Source organism: Euphorbia lathyris, chromosome 2 (genome assembly GCF_963576675.1).
Source record: "Euphorbia lathyris chromosome 2, ddEupLath1.1, whole genome shotgun sequence".
Classification (NCBI taxonomy): Eukaryota; Viridiplantae; Streptophyta; class Magnoliopsida; order Malpighiales; family Euphorbiaceae; genus Euphorbia; species Euphorbia lathyris.
The window spans coordinates 70,634,078-70,650,947 of NC_088911.1; the positions used below are offsets into that span (position 1 = coordinate 70,634,078).

Below are 16,870 nucleotides of genomic sequence, written 5' to 3' on the forward strand. Positions count from 1 at the left end.
CATCTAAAGGATCATGGAGGGATACGATGATAATGGAAATAGATTGTTTAAACAATTGAATTAAAACCTAAGTCACTTGTGTTCGAGGCGATTAACCCGACCTATCCTCCTAAGGTTCCTAGTTCGTGATTCCCTTGTAAGGCCGAAACTAGCTCTAAGGCTCAGTAATTTGGGCTTAATCTTCTATAGGGTCGTCAATCCTATAGGCACTGACTAGGTCAGATTCAGCTCGCAATATGTGCCAACTTGATTTTGGGATTATCGAATGAGTTAAACCAATCAAACAAAGCGTAAGACAAAGATTCAAAGCATTAAAACAATTGAAGAAACAAAACTATTATATTAATCAAAGATGGAGAACATTGTCACGAAGTTACAATAAGCCTAAGATTCATAGCATGTATCATCGGATAAACAAGTTATAAAAGAAGAAAAATCCCTTTCAGGGAACCTGTCAACCAATGCAGGCGTCTTCCTAGGACTTAAGGATGGAGCTCGAGCAATCCTCGGTGAATGGAGCTTCGGAGGCGTCTTCAATGGAGGTTTGAAGGTTTTTGGAGGAGGTGGAGAGGATTTCTCGAGGTGGAAGATAAGAAAATTACAAAAACAAAAGATATCTAATTTACAATTGGAAATTCCTATTTATAGCCGCGTCTCGGGTCTCGTTTTGACCTAATTTCGTGTCCTTGTTGGTGTAGGAAGATGTGGGGCCGAACGTGGCTTCGTGGGGGCGGAATTGGTCTTTTTGACCAATTCCCGCAGGTCTGCTCGCCGAGCAGGAAAGGCTGCTCGCCGAGCAGGATTGCGACGAGTAGCCCCTGCTTGCCGAGCAGGCGCCTGGCGCCCTGCTCGGCGAGCAGGCCTCCAGAGGCCTGCTCGGCGAGCAGAAATGGCCCGGGGGGCCCTGCTCGCCGAGAGTTTTCGCCCGAAGCGCGCTCGATCCGTGCCGGATGACTTCCAAACCCTTTTTCGTCCGAACTTACACCTGCACACGCATAAAAACTCTAGAAAACATTATTCCAAAAGCCAAATTGATCCGTCAATCGCTTATTTTGAGCAAACGCTTCGTTTGGTGCGACTTTTGACGGACCAATTAGCTTCAAAAGATAACGGAATTCTAATATGCATGTTATTTCGGCCGTATTTGCCTAAATTGATCACAAAACGAGCCTAAACGACGAAAAGTAAATAGAATGTTTCCAATTTCTAACTAACTCACACAAAAGCATTTAAATGCGAGAATTGCTCGCTTATTAGCCAAATAAACCTAAAAACCGTCCTAAAACCGTACCCAAAGATAGGGGTTTTTGACCCCTATCAAACCTCCTCGCACTTAAAACTTTACTTGTCCCCAAGTAAACTAAAAAAAAACTAAACCCGCCATCACAAGCAAGCTAGAAAACTTCCCAGTTTGACTAGGTGCTTGACACAATTTTGAGCATCTGTAATTACATGCATTCGGAAATACAAAGTAGAGACACGATATCCAAAAGCCGCATTTCAATTACAATAGGTCATAGTTTTAAGTAAAGGGACACATGTTCAATTAAACGAGCTTGAGGGGATCGCTAAGTAAAACACCTCACCATAGGTAGTTCACTCATTCACACAATTTTTGGTGGCTAAGGTGTTTACTCTCGGCTTATATTCTTGCTTAGGACTACGTTGATTTTGCACGTTCATCCGAGTTCCTCTACTATGCTATATGACTCCGATGATATAAAAAACAGCCTCTAATTGGGGTTGTAATGTGGTTAGAGGGTTAAAGGTACAACAATGGTTAAAACGTTCTAGCGTTATAAAAACAGAGTTTAAATGGCTTTAGCAAATATGAAGTGACTGAGCTTTTTATTCATCCCTTATTTTGGATTTCTTTTTGAGACGTTTTTATTTTTAGGAACTGGGGAATGAAGTTCTTCCCTTTTGTTCGTCTCTTTTCTTTTCTTTTCTCCCCCTTTTTTTTTTCTTTTTCTGTTTTTCCTTTCTCTTTTTTTTTCTTTTGGGATAGTGATGCTCATTCACTTCTTAGCCTTTTGGCTTGCTACTATAATGCCATAAACAACGATAAAACGCTAGAAGAAAACAAAGGCTCAGTTCGAGCTTTGCAAAAACAAAGGTTAAGTAGCGAACCAAATTGTGGTTCGCAAAAACGGGTTAGAACGAAAGAAAAATCTATAAACTACAAAAATGTCGGCTCAAAGGGGCTTCCTAGAGTGGATGAAAAAGAAAAACAAGGTAAAGAAAAGGGTTAATTCTAATGAGGCTGATTCATCGTTTATCATCTCAAATCATTGCATGTAGGTTCAACACAGTATTAGGTGCAAAATCTGTAATCTTCCACAAGTCAAAGCATTCACACAAAAATGTCAAGAAAAAGAGCTTTTTGATGTTCGCTCTTAGGCTCAAATTCAACTCACAATTCTTTGGGTTTCAATTTTGTGTTTACTAGTTTTCCCCAAACTCAAGTTTAATATCACATGCCTTCAATTCTTAAGTTATCTACCTAAGTAATGATTTTAGCATTTCTTCAAAAGTAGGGTCTAAATGCAAACTGTAGCTCATGCTTTTACAGATACAAGAGTTGTGTCCTACGCCTAAACTAGTTGTCATGCAATTTTAGATTCGGTTTTCAGCCCTCAAAGACAAATAACGAAGTTTAGATTCGAAGGAGGTTCACGGTTTTAGGTCCTAAACATGCAAAAACATAAGTAAAGCAGAAATAAAACACCAAAACGCAAACCTAAACTAGACACGACGCAACAAAAATTTAAAAATTTGTACAATTTTTGTAAGTTTGTCTACCCCTCCTCCTCACACTTAAAATATGCAATAAGTTCCAACATTGCATCATAGATCATGAAATACGAGTGTAAAAAGTTAGGGTGGAGAAGACAACTTACTGGTCGGCCGGGGGGTAAGGCCAAGGCATGTTGTAGCGCTCGCAGTAATCAGCCGCTACGTATTCAAGACCCGAAAGCCTTCGGTCCATATTCTGCTCAAAGTTGGTGAACCGTTGGTCCATCTGTTGAACAATGTTAAAGGTCCGAAGGTTAAGATCCCGCATTTCTGCCATCATGGTGTTGATGGCTTGGAACTGGGCCTCCGTCCCCGGCGCTTGGTGTTCCTTTTGGTCTCCTGCCGTTGCAGGTTCTTCTTCCTCAGGTTCTTCATCCCTTCTCTGTTGTGGAACTCGTGCTCTCTTTCTTCCTCCTCCGCTGGAGCTTGCTCCTCCAGTTGGGTTCCTGTTTAAAACTTCTTGAAAAGTAGATTTCCCCAAAAACTTGGAGTTTAGCAGAGTAGGATAAATAGCAATCTCGGGATTATCTAAGTTCTTGAATTGGCTCTCAAGTAGGTTGGTAACTAGATGCCGAAGACCTAGGGAACCACGTTTTCTACTTGTTTGGCTTGAGAAGCCTTCAAATATGGCCTTGACAGTGTCCACGGGTTTGTGGTTGGCCACACACCATAATATGAGCAATTCCGTCTTTGAGACTTTATTGCTCTCGTTTTTACCCAACAAGTTATGGGCCACAAACTTGTGGACGAGATTGAGAAGTGGGTCCAGGAGAGCGCCTGGGCTAGCAGTCTGGGAGTTAAAGCTTGATATGCCTGTGAGTTGCTCCCAAGCTATATCTTTTGTTAGAGGCAATTCAAAGTCTGAGATTGCCTCTGGGTGATTATAAACCCCCATTAAGGCTGCTAGTGTGGTAGCATCAATGCGGTAAGGTTTACCGTTTAGCCTAAAGGAATGCTTCCCACCGCCCAAGGGTAGCTCCTTTTTCCAAGTTGTCAAGAATTCTATGGTAAAATTGTGATAAACCGGAGTCTGGGTTGTGGCTAGTCTATACCAGCCGTGGAATTTGAGGATTTCATTGAAATCCTTCTTTAAACCTAGACTCGATAAATAGGTTTGATCGACAATTATATGTGTAGCAAGGTCTTGCTTGGAAAACCTATCATACAAAAGACCCTCACGCTCATCAATAAGGCCAAAGGGTGGATCATACTTAGCTTGGAGGCTCTCGTCGAACTCGACCTCCGATTCGGCTTCGTTCTCGACGACGATCTTAGCTTTTCCTTTCCGACCCATGTTTCCTGAGGAATAGACCAAAAACGGGAGAGTTAGAAAATATTTACAAGCTTCAACATAAACCCCCCCCCTAATAAATCATTCATAGGCATAATCATAGCTTTAGGCACTTAGGGACTAAATCATAAGCATTTGGTCCCTAAGTGTTTTACCCGAAATTCATAAAATTCATGCAAAATTAGAGATACCCAATGACTAAAACACAAAAAGAATGTAATTCCCAACCTTTTTGACAAGTTTCTAACTATAAATTGAATAGTTGAACTTTGAGCTAAAATGGGGATTTTGCCCAAATTGAGCAATTTCTCCAAATATTCACAAATTGGGAATAGAAATCACACCCAAACTATAGATTAATCATTACGTTAACATAAATTGCAAGGAAATCAAGAATTTAGAAGCAAACAAGACATTAATTGGAGAAAAGGAAAAAAAACCAAAACTTAGGTTTTTCTCAAATCTCAAAAATTATCACCCTAAGCTAAAATCTAAGCCTATAAACATGTTAGAAATCAAAAATAGGTAAAGATTCATACCTTATATCTTGAATTCGGGTTAGAATGAAGGATTTGGGGGGTTAGGTTTTGAAGAAGCAAAAGAGAAGGAGAAGAGAAGAATGAAAAGAAAAAAAAAATTGTGATAAAAAGAAAAGAAAGAAGAGAGAAGGGAAGAAGAAGGTGGGGAAGGGGATGATGAGTCATCCCCCCCCTTTTTTTTCTTTTTTTTTTATTCTTTTCCTTCTTTCATTTATTTTTGGCTCGGGATTTTTAAAATCCCGAACAGCCCTTGTCGGCTGAGCCGGCTGGCTCGATCGACCAACCCGGTGAGTTGGGCAGTGCCCAACTCGCCTAGGCTGGGCGAGATTCTCTTCTTTTTTTTTATAGAGTGCGGGGGAACAAAGTTTGACAGTAAAAACAAACGAGATCAAAATTTAATTAACCAAAAATAATAAAAGGAAATAAGAGCAAAAGATAAAAAACGAGAAAAGAAAATGCAGAATCAAATTGTTCAAACTTTGGATTAAAACCGAGGGGAACCCGATTTCTCCCCCTTACTCAATCCTTTCTCAGGATCTTTGGATTCTTCTCCGTTGTGCTCGGGAGAGAACCCTGTGGCCTTTCCTGCCTGTCCCTATTAATCTGAGCCACCTGATTGCTCAAGTCCTTGCAGAAGGCTTCGTTGTTGGCAAGCCTACCTGAGATCTCCTTCAGAAGAGTGATCACTTCGTCAGATTCCTTAGGGTGTTGTATTGGCCCTTGATTTTGCTGTTGGTATGGGGGCATGCCAAGCCCTTGCTCTCTATACTCTTGAACAAATCCGTTAGGAGGTCGGAGCACATTCTGATTTGAATTCCCGTAAGAGAGGTTCGGGTGCTGAGGCCTCCTATAGTTGCCATTGTTGTTGTAGGAGTTGTAGTTGTTGGGGTTACCGTTGTTGTAATTCTGATTGTATCTTGGTTGCCCCCCAACATAATTTACCATCTCCACCCCATCTCCAGCGAAAGGGCTACCTGCTTGGCAATCCTTACCATTGTGGTCACCGCCACAGTGCACACAGGTGGGAGGTCGGCTAAGCGTAGCCAACAGTACATCCATCTTCCTACTCAAATCTGCAACAACTGGATTTTGCTCCTGTTCTTCCACAGCAAATACCCGCTGCCTAGTGGGGCCGGCGAGCTTCTGTTCTTGCCACTGCACACTCTTTCTGGCCAGCTCATTGATCATGTCATATGCCTCTGCTGCTGTCTTTCTAAACAAATCTCCACCCGCTGCGGAGTCAACAATGGCTCTGTTGGTGGGTGTCAGTCCGTGATAGAAGACGCTCACTAATTGATGCTTGGGTATGTCATGGTGAGGGCACATGCGTAGCATTTTCCTGAATCGAGTCCAAGATGTGTGGAGCGCCTCATGTTCAGGTTGGTGGAAGGATGTGATCTCACCCCTGAGCATTGCTGTTTTTGAGGGAGGGAAGTAGTAGGACAAGAATTCCTTCTCCAACCCTGCCCATGTTGTGATTGAACCAGGCTCCAGTGTTCTCAGCCATTCCAAAGCTTGCCCCGTCAGAGAGAATGAGAAAAGTTTCAGTCTAGCAGCATCTTGGGGGACCCCGTTGGTCCTTGCAGTGTCTGCGCATATTAGGAAGCGATCCAGATGATCATTCGGGCTTTCATGTGCTTCTCCTCCAAACAATCCAGTCTGTTGGATCAAGTGAATTATACCAGACTTGATTTCGTATGTGTTTGCCGGAATGTTTGGAGCAGCAATGCCTGACAGATGCTGATGTCGGTGGGGTGCCAGGATCTCACTCATCAGACGAGTGTCGCTCTCTGGTCCGGTGTTCTCATTGTTCCGTTCATTGTCAGTCATCTTGACGGGCTTGATGATCTCGTCTTGCTTCAGCTTTCCGATCTGTTTGCTCCTGCGAAGAGTACGTTCAAGTTCAGGGTTAAGAGGGACAACCGGTATTTTCGCTGATCTCGTAGGCATACGCTGAGAAAAGATAAATACAGAAATAAATGAAAGTTGAAGGGGGATCATACAAATCATACAGTTTTGTACAAGTATAAGAATGGTATGGGTAAACATATACAGATATGTATAGGTGAAGTTGATAGCTACATGTTCGTACAAACGAATACACACAAGCGTAAGCATAAACAAGGATGGTTATCATAAATGAGTATATATAAATAAGTGTATATGAGCAAGTATAAATGGTATAGATACGTAAAAAAAAGAATCATGATTATAAACAAGTTTATATGATATTAACAAGGAAAGTATTCACAAAGAATGCCTAAACTAACAAGTTGACCTTTGGTTTGATATTGCAGAAGAAATAAATCCCTGGCAACGGCGCCATAAACTTGATGCGGATTCTTGCGAAACCTCACTAAGGGATAAGTGTACCCCGTCGTTATCAAGTAATAAATTTCTGGGTTTAAGTCCAGGTTATCGTCCACAGGATTTATTTCTGCAAGTACCGAATTACTAAGTCTCGGATGTTATCTAGGCTTAAGGGGTTTGAGTTGGTTTTGTTTAATTAATCTACTCCTAGGTTGGTTTGCACTAATCCTAACTAGATTATCTAATTCTGACTAAGTTATTCTAACCCTAACTAAATTACTCTACCCCTAATTAAGTTAAACTACTCCTAAGTGATCTTTTGTCAATGCAATCATCTAAAGGATCATGGAGGGATACGATGATAATGGAAATAGATTGTTTAAACAATTGAATTAAAACCTAAGTCACTTATGTTCGAGGCGATTAACCCGACCTATCCTCCTAAGGTTCCTAGTTCGTGATTCCCTTGTAAGGCCGAAACTAGCTCTAAGGCTCAGTAATTTGGGCTTAATCTTCTATAGGGTCGTCAATCCTATAGGCACTGACTAGGTCAGATTCAGCTCGCAATATGTGCCAACTTGATTTTGGGATTATCGAATGAGTTAAACCAATCAAACAAAGCGTAAGACAAAGATTCAAAGCATTAAAACAATTGAAGAAACAAAACTATTATATTAATCAAAGATGGAGAACATTGTCACGAAGTTACAATAAGCCTAAGATTCATAGCATGTATCATCGGATAAACAAGTTATAAAAGAAGAAAAATCCCTTTCAGGGAACCTGTCAACCAATGCAGGCGTCTTCCTAGGACTTAAGGATGGAGCTCGAGCAATCCTCGGTGAATGGAGCTTCAGAGGCGTCTTCAATGGAGGTTTGAAGGTTTTTGGAGGAGGTGGAGAGGATTTCTCGAGGTGGAAGATAAGAAAATTACAAAAACAAAAGATATCTAATTTACAATTGGAAATTCCTATTTATAGCCGCGTCTCGGGTCTCGTTTTGACCTAATTTCGTGTCCTTATTGGTGTAGGAAGATGTGGGGCCGAACGTGGCTTCGTGGGGGCGGAATTGGTCTTTTTGACCAATTCCCGCAGGTCTGCTCGCCGAGCAGGAAAGGCTGCTTGCCGAGCAGGATTGCGACGAGCAGCCCCTGCTCGCCGAGCAGGTGCCTGGTGGCCTGCTCGGCGAGCAGGCTCCTGCTCGGCGAGCAGAAATGGCCCGGGGGGCCCTACTCGCCGAGCGTTTTCGCCCGAAGCGCGCTCGATCCGTGCCGGATGACTTCCAAACCCTTTTTCGTCCAAACTTACACCTGCACACGCATAAAAACTCCAGAAAACATTAGTCCAAAAGCCAAATTGATCCGTCAATCGCTTATTTTGAGCAAACGCTTCGTTTGGTGCGACTTTTGACGGACCAATTAGCTTCAAAAGATAACGGAATTCTAATATGCATGTTATTTCGACCGTATTTGCCTAAATTGATCACAAAACGAGCCTAAACGATGAAAAGTAAATAGAATGTTTCCAATTTCTAACTAACTCACACAAAAGCATTTAAATGCGAGAATTGCTCGCTTATTAGCCAAATAAACCTAAAAACCGTTCGAAAACCGTACCCAAAGATAGGGGTTTTTGACCCCTATCATTGTATCAAGGGTTTTCTTTATTGAAATGTTGTTTCAATCATAATGCAAGAAAGAACCAACCTTAGGGACGCTTATGGTTGTAGTAAGTCTTAGAATCTTAAGAACACACGAGAGTTGACTTAAGTGGGCATTAAAGCAGAGACCTTGACTTCACTTTGCATCATTCATGAATAAATAGGGTGTTTAGGGACTTAAGGTAACCTGTTCCGCTGTGCCTAGCCTATTCTACCTTTTTATCATTATCAAATACTCTTTTCCATAAGTTGAATCAGTTACTTTGTTACCAGTTCACAATATCTCTTAATATAAAGAATTCACACACCACGAACACCCTGTTCTGCGATGTTTTTCTAGTAAAATTTGGTAATCAATCCCTATGGAGATGATACTTAACTTATCACTTTATTACTGGTATCTAGTGCACTTACTAGAGTCTGTTCAGTAGATAATAAGTTTTTGGCGCCGTTGCCGGGGATTGAAAGCAACAAAATTTATTTGAAAATTTCTGTGAAACAAGGTGTTTTTAATCTATTTGCTAAATAGTGCAGCCAGAAGGAGTTCTCCAATTGTTTATGCGCAGAGCTGGACCTCCAGTTTTTCCTATCGATCTCGAATTAGAGAGAACGTGTAGACGAAACCGAGCGGGAGCTAGACGTGCAAGACAAAGAGAGCGACAAAGAGAAAGAAGGATGGCTGGAAGAGTACCACCCGAACAACCAATCCAACCAAATCAGGAAGAAGAAGGTGAAAATAACAATCCTCTAGTTATGAGGATCAGAGACTATTCGAGGCCGACCATGGAAGGACACTCGTCGTGCATTATATTGCCCAACGAAGGAAACAACATGTTTGAAGTAAAAGCATCTATGATACAAATGTTGCAGGCAGCAGTACAATTCAATGGATACCAGTCAGAAGATCCAAACGAGCATATCCAGGAATTCATCACACTGTGCAACACCTTCAGATCGAACCGAGGAGTTTCCGATGATGTGATTAGGCTGAAGCTGTTTCCTTTTTCTCTCAAGGACAAAGCAAAGAACTGGTTGAGGAACTTACAACCAGGGACGATCACCACTTGGGAAGAAATGGCCAGCGCGTTTCTGATGAAATATTTTCCACCTAGACAGGCTATGAAACTCAGATATGAGGTATCTCATTTCGTGCAGGAAGAAGATGAATCCCTAGCCGAAGCATGTGAAAGGTACAAGGGGCTATTAAGAAGGGTACCAAATCACGGCATCCCCATGTGGATGCAAGTGCATAATTTCTACAATGGAGTCACCAACATTTATAAAATTCAAATCGAATCCATTGCTAATGGTAACCCCAAAGATTTAGAGCCACAAGCCTTGTACGATCTGATTGAGAAAGTCATAAGCACGAGCTACAACTGGCACTCGGCTAGGAGTGAAGGAAAAAGAACGACGGATGTCGATGTTGTATCAAAACTGACCACACAAGTGGAACAGCTTGCAAGACAGCTCGGCAAGATGAATGTATCATCGATTCATAGCGAACCCCCGTTCAATGACATATGTGATTTTTGTGGAGGGCCTCATTTCAACATCAACTGCCCTGGAGTTAAACAAAGGAAAGGTGAGCATGCAGAATGCGATTATGCGGGATATAATCAAAGAAACTCACAAAACCCATATTCGAATACGTATAACCCATCCACAAGAAATCATCCGAACTTTGGATGGACTGGACAGCCCAATCAGCATGAACAACCAAGGTATCAACAACAATAGGGAGGACACTACCAGAGGCAACCTCAATAGCATTATAAACAACCTGTTCCACCAAAGGAAGATATAGAGCAGGACATGAAGACCATGATGATGCAGTTCATGAAGCAGACACAAGCGTCAATTAAAAACCTGGAGACACAGAACCAAACCCCAAAGGAGATGTCATGGCCATTACTCTAAGATCTGGTAAGCAAACTCAACCAACTTTACCTACTGATGAAAACGTTGAGTGTGCAGGTACATCTCGAAATATTGAAGACGAGAAGAAACGAACTGTTCCTAGTCAAGAAGAACCCGTCGGGGCAGAATTAACCATTGATCAAGACCAGGAGGAACAAGGAAAGAAGTACAAACCACCTCCACCCTATGTTCCACATGTACCTTATCCGATGAGGTTGATAAACAAGAAGCTTGAAGAGCAAAATTCAAAGGTGCTAGACACCTTAAGGAAGCTACACATCAACATTCCCTTTGTGGAAGCACTATCCCAGATGCCGACATATGCCAAATTCTTAAAAGATATCTTATCAAATAAGAAGAAATTGGAAAATATCTCAATGATCCAGTTGAACAAAGACTGTTCTTCAATACTCCAGAACAAGCAGCAGCTTCCGAAAAAGCTAAAGGACCCAGGGAGTTTTTCTATTCCCTGTTCAATTGGCAAGTTAAATATTGAAAATGCACTATGTGACCTAGGAGGTAGCATAAACCTTATGCCATATTCTGTGTATGCTAAACTAGGACTAAGAGAACCACAACCAACCAGAATGTCCATTCAATTGGCCGACCGGTCAGTATGTTACCCTAGGGGAGTTGTGGAAGACGTACTGGTCAAAGTAGGAAAATTCATTTTGCCTGTTGATTTCATCATAATGGACATAGATGAGGACCTGCATGTTCCTATTATCCTAGGCAGACCGTTCTTAGCAACGGGTAAAGCATTGATAGATGTGGGAGAGGGACAACTATTTTTGAGAATTAATGGGGAAGAAATCATTTTCAAAATGAATGAAGCTATGAGACGAGCTAACACTAATGATGACACATGATGTTTCTTAGATGATTTCCAAAGTCTTTCCACTTTGTAGGAACAGGGACAGGACACTCTGGAAGCTCTCTTGGGAGAAGAGGTGAATTTATGCGAAGGAACAGGCTGTTCCATTGAAACCAACTTGCCTACACCTCCTCTAGACCCTACTGTTCCGACTCATCAAGAACCACCTGAAATACCCAATGTACCATTGACTAAACTCGAACTTAAACCTTTACCACCACACCTAGAGTATGCGTTTCTGGAACCACCTAGCGGAAGCCCGGTGATTATTTCTTCAAAGTTAACCCCTGATCAGAAAGCTCAACTCATGGAGGTACTGCGAAGAAACAGGGATGCGATTGCATGGAAGATTGATGATATCAAGGGTATTATCCCAACAGTCTGTGTTCATAGAATTCTAATGGAGAAGGATCACAAGCTGTCTATCCAGCCACAGCGCAGACTGAACCCCCACATGAAGGAGGTTGTGCGAAAAGAGGTGATCAAGCTGTTGGATGTCGGAATCATTTACCCCATTTCCGATAGTGTATGGACAAGCCATGTTCATGTTGTGCCAAAGAAAGGAGGAACCACAGTGGTTCTCAATGAGAAAAATGAGTTGGTCCCCACGAGAACCATAACAAGATGGCACATTTGTGTGGACTACCGGAAGCTCAATGAGGCCACAAGGAAGGATCACTTCCCTTTGCCCTTCATTGATCAGATGCTAGAATGTTTAGCAGGGTATGCATTTTATTGTTTCCTTGACGGATATTCGGGGTACAATCAGATTGCAATTCATAGTGAAGACCAAGAGAAGACAACGTTCACATGCCCTTATGGGACATATGCCTACAGGCGCATACCGTTTGGATTGTGCAACGCCCCAGCCACGTTCCAAAGGTGCATGATGTCTATATTTCATGATATGGTGGAACGAATGGTGGAGATCTTTATGGACGATTTCTCTGTCTATGGAACTTCATTTGGGAGCTGTCTGAACAACCTCGAGGCCATCCTGGTGTGATGTAAGGAGACCCACCTAGTCTTGAATTGGGAGAAATGCCACTTCATGGTTACTGGTGGGATCGTTCTCGGGCATCAAATCTCGGAAAGGGGGATGGAAATGGACAAAGCGAAGGTGGAAGTAATAGAGAAATTGGCTGTGCCAACTAATGTCAAGGATGTGAGAAGTTTCCTTCGGCATGCCGGGTTTTACCGAAGGTTTATCAAAGATTTCTCAAAAATCGCGTTACCCTTGTGTGCCTTGCTACATAAGGATGCGGAATTCTCATTTGATACAGGCTGTCTAGAGGCATTTGAACTTTTAAAGGGCAAGCTGATCAACTCACCTATACTGGCAGGACCCAACTGTGAACAGCCGTTTACGTGTGTAGGTGTTGTTCTTGGGCAGAGGATTGAGAAGAAATCCAGGCCCATCTATTATGCAAGCAAGACATTAACCGAGACTCAACAGAACTACACCACTATTGAGAAGGAGCTTCTCGCAGTAGTATATGCTTTTGACAAATTCCGTCCCTACTTAGCTTTGTCAAAAGTCATTGTCTATACAGACCATACTGCGTTACGCTACCTGTTCGCAAAGAAAGATGCAAAGCCACGGCTGATACGGTGGTTACTCTTGCTTCAAGAGTTCGATCTCAAAATTAAGGATAAGAAGGGAACGGAAAATGTAGCAGCTGATCATTTATCTAGAATGTCTCACCCACGCAGCCAGGAACAACCAGAAATTGAGGAAAACTTTCCAGACGAGCGTCTGTATACCATACAACCTGCTCCATGGTTTGCGGACATTGCAAATTATCTGGCTAGTTCACTTAAACCTTATAACCTGTCCACTAACCAAAGGAAGAAGTTCTATGAAGAAATTAAATATTACTTTTGGGAAGAACCCTATCTTTTCAGGTTATGCGCCGATCAAATTATTCGCAGGTGCATCTCTCACGAGGAAGGACATGCTGTTTTGAGCCATTGTCACGACAGAGAAGCAGGAGGACATCATAGCGCAAGCATAACTGCGGCCAAAGTACTTCAATCAGGTTTTTTCTGGCCAACTCTTTTTAAAGATGCCAACGTGTTTGTGCGTACTTGTAATGAGTGCCAACGAACAGGCAATATTTCAGCTAGAAATGCCATACCCCTCAATAACATAATTGTATGTGAAATATTTGATATATGGGGAATAGATTTCATGGGACCATTCCCTACATCTTTTGGGCATAAATATATTTTAGTTGCTATCGATTATGTAAGCAAGTGGATTGAGGCGATTGCTAGTCCCACCAATGATGCCCGTGTGGTTGTAAAATTCCTGAAAAGGCTGTTTTCCCGATTCGGTGTCCCACGAGCGATCATTAGTGATCAAGGAACCCACTTTTGCAATGCTAAATTTGAAAAGTTGATGGGCAAGCTTGGAGTCTCTCATAGAATTGCCACACCTCACCATCCACAAACTAGTGCACAGATTGAAATCTCAAATCGAGAAATCAAAAGAATTTTAGAGAAACCCGTTGGAAATTCTAGGAAAGACTGGGCAAACAAGCTTGACGATGATCTATGGGCGTATAGAACTTCCTATAAGACACCCATTGGAATGTCCCTATTTAGATTATTGTACGGCAAGTCCTGTCATCTTCCGGTAGAAATGGAACATAGAGCCTTTTGGGCATTAACTTTCTTGAATTTTGAGAAATAGGCTGTGGGCGAACAAAGAAGATTGCAACTCTGTGACATGGAAGAATTCAGGCTGTTCTCATATGAAAACACACTCAATTACAAGGACAAGACCGAGGTGTGGCACGACAGAAAAATCCAGGCGAAAACGTTTCACGAAGGACAGAGAGTTCTTTTGTACAATTCGAGACTCAGACTGTTCCCTGGAAAGCTGAAATCAAGATGGACAGGGCCGTATATGGTGAACAAGGTGTTCGGTCATGGAGCAGTAGAAATTGGCAAGGAGGGTCATGAACCTTTCAAGGTGAACGGGCAAAGGCTAAAACCTAGAAAATGATCACACAAGGAAGATTGACATTGTCCATTTCCAAGACCCCCCGAGCCAATAGATCTGAGAACAGGGTGTCCACTGCAAACACCAATTGCAGTCTAAGTAACCATGCATTTTCATATTTTATTTTAGTTTATTTTGCTTTAGTCTTGTTAAGATTACTCTTGTGTAAAATGAAGGTCCGTAATTGAGTAGATCCCTTTGAACAAGCAAAGACGTAAAACTTTTACCCGTCCACATAGGGAAAGTTTTAGCTTTTTACTTGTTTAAAAAGAAGCGAGTGAAATAAATTTTTAAAGACCTCGGGTGAGTGAAAATAGGGCAGATAAACCAAACATCAAATCCATCTGTTTGTCTGGTACTTATTACTATTACCCTTTCTCGGTAACACCAAGGGGGGTAGGGCGTAGTAAATTCAAATTCGAAAAGCAACCGTTTGCTTCCCCAAGTGTCCTTTCGACTGGATGCGTTGCCACAACCACACTTACAGGTGGCGCTCACTGAATCGTCGTAATAATGACGGTTCTGGTTACAGGCCGTTTCACTCATTTTTCTACTTAAGGGATTAACTGCATTGTGGACCCTAGTTATACACTGTTTATACTCTTTTCTTTTTCACACCCTTCACCATATATCGTTTGATAATTATCTTTAGGTGTCCCTATTTAGTCGCTATAACAGGATGCGGACTCGAGGTTCAGGGAAACAAGTAAAAGTCGAAGGCACAAAGAAAGAAAAAGGGAAGAGCAAGATGGCGGGCACAAGCGCAGTTGCGTTTGTACCAGACGAGAAACTAGTCAAGAAACTTTCTCAGTTTAAGGACACCGCGGTGCAACAATACTATGAGGATCTGGCTCAGCTCGAATTTGGGCCGGTACGAACTGTATGCTGGGATACGCTGAAAAAGCTCAAGCTTGCGGAACCAGTAAAGAAACCCATGGAAGCGGGCCATTTTGGCTGTTTCTTTGAGATGAAAGAACCAGCGTATCGGGAACTCACCTTGGAGTTTCTAGCCACCTTTAAGCACAATCCGGAAATCACCGACCCAGAGGAGGAGGGAAAGTTCAGTTTCCGACTAATGAACCATCCTCAAAGGCCGTCCTTGAACACATTCAATAATCTTCTCGGTGCTGCGTATGATGATGACTTGGAGTCTGAAGGGTACAAGGGGGCTTTCACTGAAACCCCGGAAGAGTTTAACCCATCGGCTTTCTGGCGTTCAATCTCGGGCCAGCCAAGTTAGACGGAAGTGCATCTAAGGCGTCTGGTATACAGGACTACGCCGATTCAAATAAAGATCCTATTTCCTTTTCGTTTAAAACCTTGGCACAGATCGAAAGTAAAATTCCCTCATAAAAGTAAAAAAAAAAAGAAAGTAGAAGAAAGGGATTTTTGTTTTTTAACAGTTTGGGGAATGGAAGCGGCGGTACCTGCATAAACTGGTCTCAGGGACCATCTTTGCATGCGAGAACCAAGCCACAAGGACGAAGAATGAACCTTGGCTTTTGGTTCGAGGAGTACATTAGCGCGTTTGGAAAGAAGAACTCATCCGTCATCTGCTATGTAGCATTGTGACTCGGATAGCAGAGGCCTTAGGAGTATTCAAGCCAGAGGAAAAAAACCGGCTCACTGTGGTCAACTACCCCGACCATATAGATGTGAAAAGCCTTTAGAGCATGTTGTTTGGGAGAATGGTGAATGGGAAGTGGGTCTAGATGTCAGACTTTGTGGAAGCCAGAAAGGTTGAGAGTAGAAAGAGGAAAAATGAACCTACTGTTTCGGTGTCCTCTGAGTTGGAACAAATCGAGCAAACCAAAGATCTGGGCTTTTACTAGAAATGTGCCAGGCTCTCCAATGAAGACATCCTGACCAAGTTCAACGCCCTGTTTGCTCAAAATGTTGCCTGCAGAGAACAAATCTTCGCTTTGGAATGAACAACTTCATTGCATCAGGGAGAGATTGACATGCTCAAACACCTCTGTGTGGAGGAGCATGGGAAGGAGAGTCCATCTGGTGCCTCAATCAAGAGTCCGGTAAGAGCTAAAATTGAAACAACTGCCAACGCCGCTGCCTCCTCGAAAGGGGATGGTGCTATTCCTGCTGCGGATAGAGAGGTTGATTCCTCTCTTTCCCCGCCCGTCTGATCCTTGAATGTGTCGTTGTCCTAGCATCTGGTAACATTTACAACCCTTCTTTTAAATCTTTGCACACTCAGTGCTTTATCATGCCGATATTATTTATCCTATGCTTGTTTTCATACTAACATTGAGGACAATGTTCCATTCTAATTTGGGGGTGGGGAATTACAAATTACAATATCTGTATGCATAAACATGATAAAAGCTTGAACAAGTTGTTAGTGTAGTATAATCTTATGAATGACAAGTTATCCCCCTGTGATCGATTTATACTGTCCTTAGTAAATATTCTTCGTAAATATTCTTCATTATGTTCATTTCCTGGTACATATTCTTGTG

General features: G+C 42.2%; 1 non-coding gene across 1 annotated transcript; it reads right to left on the minus strand.

Annotated features, from left to right (window-relative positions):
* Positions 1-9,717: 9,717 nt before the first annotated feature.
* Positions 9,718-9,824, minus strand: LOC136221199 (small nucleolar RNA R71). The gene has a single exon (XR_010684981.1). It is a non-coding gene; the product is annotated as a small nucleolar RNA R71 (small nucleolar RNA).
* Between the last annotated feature and the right edge of the window lie 7,046 nt (positions 9,825-16,870).